Source organism: Porites lutea, chromosome 6 (assembly GCF_958299795.1).
Source record: "Porites lutea chromosome 6, jaPorLute2.1, whole genome shotgun sequence".
In the NCBI taxonomy this organism is placed as follows: Eukaryota; Metazoa; Cnidaria; class Anthozoa; order Scleractinia; family Poritidae; genus Porites; species Porites lutea.
Window position 1 is genome coordinate 15,543,518 of NC_133206.1, and position 4,632 is coordinate 15,548,149.

Sequence of the window (4,632 nt, forward strand, 5' to 3'; positions counted from 1 at the left end):
AACTTAGCTAAATTGCATTTAACCAAATTTATCCCTAGCCAGTATACATGCTGAAATGGCTAGGTATGGGTCAGAAACGCTTATTAATCATACTTGGCACATAGCAATACAGTTTTATTCCTACCCTTTAATTGGACTTGTTGAAAGTGGAACGTATAGTCAGGAACGGTTATTAATCGTACCTGGCACATGTCAATATTTTCTTATCCCTAGCCTGCAGGCATCTTGAAATTGGTAGGTATCGTCAGAAACGCTTATTAGGCATACTCGGCACATCGCAATACCGTTTTATTCGTAGTGTGTGGACATGTTGAAATTGGAAGGTATGATCAGGAACGCTTATTAATAGTACTTGCCACATCTCAATAGTTTAATATCCCCAGCCTGTAGACATGTAGACCCGTGAAAGACCCGCCTGTAGACCTGTGAAAGAAATGAGTGTTAATGATATATGAAATAAATCATATATGAACTGCGGAAATGAAATGAAAATGAAGAAATGATCGTCGCAGTGAACACAATTTATGCAATTGCGTAAAGAAGCCTGAAAAAAATTCAGGACTTCAACGGGGTTTGAACCCGTGACCTCGCTCCTGCTCCCATCGTCAGTGGCTTCACAGCTCAGTTGGTGAGCATCAAACCGGTAAATCGCGAGGTCACGGGTTCAAACCCCGTTGAAGTCCTGAATTTTTTTCAGGCTTCTTTATGCACTTGCATGAATTACATTCACGGCGACGATCATTTCTTCATTTTCAATAATTATTATCGTTAAATGGCCTTCTTCCAAACCCAGAGTTAATGATGGAGTCTTGTAAAAACTTTTGAGACTGTAAATAAAATCCTGCGGTGAGACAAATAATTCAAATGAAACCTCTCTAGCTGCCATTTCACATAGGACACCATTTTCTAAGATGAAATTTTCGCATATGCGTAATAAATGAAGGGAGCATATGGAAATCTCCCATCCCCGCCTCCGCCTCTTACTGAAATTGCAGCAAGGGAACTTCTTGATTAATTTGAGCCAAAGTAAATTAAAAATGCTTTTTTTCCTGTTATTGCTTGAGGGCTATGAAGTGGCAGATTTCTGAGGCAACTGCAAAGGCTTTCAATCCAAAATATCAACTTCATTCAAGGGACATTTCATTTTTTTTATCCGCACCCCCTAAGATGATGGGAATCCAAACCCTCAAATTTTTGTCGCACCCTCTACACATATGTACATGTTGAAGTTAATTTTTTATCTCAGGTAATTTTTGATTTCTTTTTTTTGTTTTTGAGTATGTTAATGTATACTAATGAAGATGAAACAAAAGTAAAAATAAAAATTACCTGAGATAAAAAATTAACTACAACATATATACAAGTATACTAGTAATAACCAAAGGTTACGGAGTGCGGGCGACAATGATCGAAGTTCAAAACGCTTTTGTTCCAGCGCTGTGCTTTGCGAAAGTTCCATGTGACAGATGGTCAAAAAGGCGCGTGATCAGATTACGAGTAATGGAAGGTCCAAACGCGTGTGATCAAATTGCGTTCTGTGCATTCCACACATTCTTACTGGAAGTCCAAACAGATGCTGGCTACATACATGGGATGCATGCATAATAACAACCTGGAAATTAGGATTGCGGGCTCCTCTTGTTACCCACAAAAACTTTTCAAGTTGAAATCAAGAATGAAATAGTCCGCCGATTTGCAAGGCTTCGTCCGAGTAGAATGAAACTGGCCAATAGCTTGTCTGAATGACTCAGAAACGCAGGAAAGGGGACTTAAAAATTCAAAGAATTGCTATGGAAGCATGCCTTCGGACCCTCTTATAGTAGAGGCTTGCACCTTGGGCGATCGTTTAAGAAATCGGTCAGTATTTATCCTAGATCCGCTCTTGAATACTGTTTTAGGAATATTTCATAAAGCATTAAAGCACGTGGCAATATGGTAATGCATCAGTCAATTCCACCTAGAAAACGACGACCTGGAAAACGGCGACCTAGAAAACGACGACCTGGAAAACGACGACCTGGAAAACGACGACCTAGAAAACGATGACCTAGAAAACGACGACCTAGAAAACGACGACCTAGAAAACTACGACCCAGAAAACGATGACCTAGAAAACGACGACCTGGAAGACGACGACCTAGAAAACGATGACCTAGAAAACGATGACCTAGAAAACGACGACCTAGAAAACTACGACAGGGATAGCTCGCAGGATTAAGGGGTTAGAGGGGTACAAAAGGCGGGAATTAGGAGGACGATAGGAGGGAATTATGAAGCGGTGAGAGGTGGGCGAAGAAGGAAAGTTACAGAAAAATAGTAAATATTATTTGTAAAAAAACGGCTAAGGGTATGAAGCCAAGGAATAAAACGGTGGAAATGGAAATGCAAGGTACTCGAGGTCTCCCCTCTGTTTCGTTTATCAAACAAGCGTTGCCTGTTATTGGATAGAGTTATTTGATGACAAGAATCTTATTAGCTTATTGTGTTTCAAACCAGTTTTTCAGTAGAATCGAAGTGAGCAAGAAAATAATTTACAGTCTGTTTATAAATCCGCGCGCTTACCTGAAGAATCTGTTAAAAGAATTTGCTAACCTGTAAAGTGCGATTGTTGTAACGACCCGCCAAAGAAGTAAGTTTACATTGAAGTTTTCTGAATTTCTGTATTTCTTTTAGATCGAATATTTATTAAAGCTTGGTGGTCATTTGAGCTAACCAGTTCCTAAGGAAATACCCTCCCCCTCTAGAACTGGCTGGGGTGGTGGCCAATAAAGTGTTTTCCAAGAGAGGATAACCTCTCTTGGTGTTTACTGATTAAAAGTATATCGGGTTAGTTTCATGAGCGATCCCGGAGTGTGTTAATAAAAAGAGGTTTGGGGAACGAAGTATTTCTAAAAGTCAAAATTTGGGAAATTTTCACGTTTAGGCGGAGATGCTCGATTGAACCTTCGTTACATGTACCCCGCGAGATACCTACATCTATTGTTCTTGCGTTATTTTCATAAGGCGGTTCATAAGACGGTCTCTCGCATTTTTAAACAGCAGTTACAGAGCGCCTAGTGTGGTCGCAAGAGCTATTGTTTTGTCTTGGACATTGCATTGTGCATTGCGTGAAAGTGATGGAAGAATTAAAGAACCGAAGTGAAATCTTTAATTTTGCTCTGCGGCGTTGTCTCTATTTCACATGATGTAATTTGTGAACAATTCAAAAGTTCTACCGGAGATCTCACTGCATACATACCACGCTATCGGACCTGTGAGGAAACAGAAACTACTAGCATGATACGATTCAAATCTTACAGTTCAAATACAGTTCAAATCTTATGACACGTCAACCTCCATTGTGTCCCACACAATATTTCACAATTCTCGTTACCGGTATGCTGCCGTTTCATGTATGGAAAGGCACGAGAAAATGTTGAAGCCCTTCTTTCTTTATTTTCAAAATATAAACTGTTTGTTTACGGTATTGAGATGTGAACAAAAACGGCACGCCTGTTTGATTTATGTGGGCTTGAACTTCCCGCTATAAACGACGCACCAGGTGAGGCAGTGCATATTATTTAAGTCATTTAGATTTGATGGAAATTTGTTTAAATTGATATCAGGATAATAAATAGGTCAAAGCAAAGCTTTTGCTTCCGGTAGTCAGTCAGGTTGAATCATGACTTCATTGACCATACTAAAGGAAACTTTGACTTGAGAAACTTTTTTAGTGGAGCTCTCACTTGCGCGCAAAGGGAGCACAATTGGTAACAAATTTGGTTACCTTTGCATGGGCGCCATTCCACTCAATCAAAACGTCTAATTTAAATTTTCGGCATTTTCCATGCAGTATCGAATGGAACAGCATTTTCGCAATATATACCCAAATTTTCGAAAATTATCATCGGGAAGTTTTCTTTCCGCATTCATCTTTGCTCCCGAATGTCTAAAATTTCTGGTTGAATGGTTCGCATTTCGGAAAAGTTTTCGGAAGTCTGGGAACTTTTCCGGGAAAATACTGTACCAATTGCCGCTGTTTCCAAAGTTTCTTAAGTTTTGGGTGAATGGAAAGCGCCCAAAATGCATCCAAGAAATTTTGGTTCTGAGAGAATCGTCCGCACGTACTACGATGTGCAAAAAAAGTGTGCTGCACGTGCAAATTAGACCTATTGACCTTAGCATTACGTATAACTAGCGGCTGGGAGCGTTTTGCGTGGGTGTTTCGCACGTTTCATAAGATTACACTGAGATTTGCGATGAATATGCTATTTTGGTTTTGTCCGGGGATGGGGCATTTCGCACACTTCTGTTAAGCCCCCCCCACCCCCCTCCCCACGGGGTTTTTTATAGGTCGTCGTTTTCTAGGTCGTCGTTTTCTAGGTTGTCGTTTTCTAGGTCGTCGTTTTCTAGGTCATCGTTTTCTAGGTCATCGTTTTCTAGGTCATCGTTTTCTAGGTTGTCGTTTTCTGGGTCGTCGTTTTCTAGGTCGTCGTTTTCTAGGTCACCGTTTTCTAGGTCGTCGTTTTCTAGGTTGTCGTTTTCTAGGTCGTTGTTTCCTAGGTCGTCGTTTTTTAGGTCATCGTTTTCTAGGTCGTCGTTTTCTAGGTCATCGTTTTCTAGGTTGTCGTTTTCTAGGTCGTCGTTTTCTAG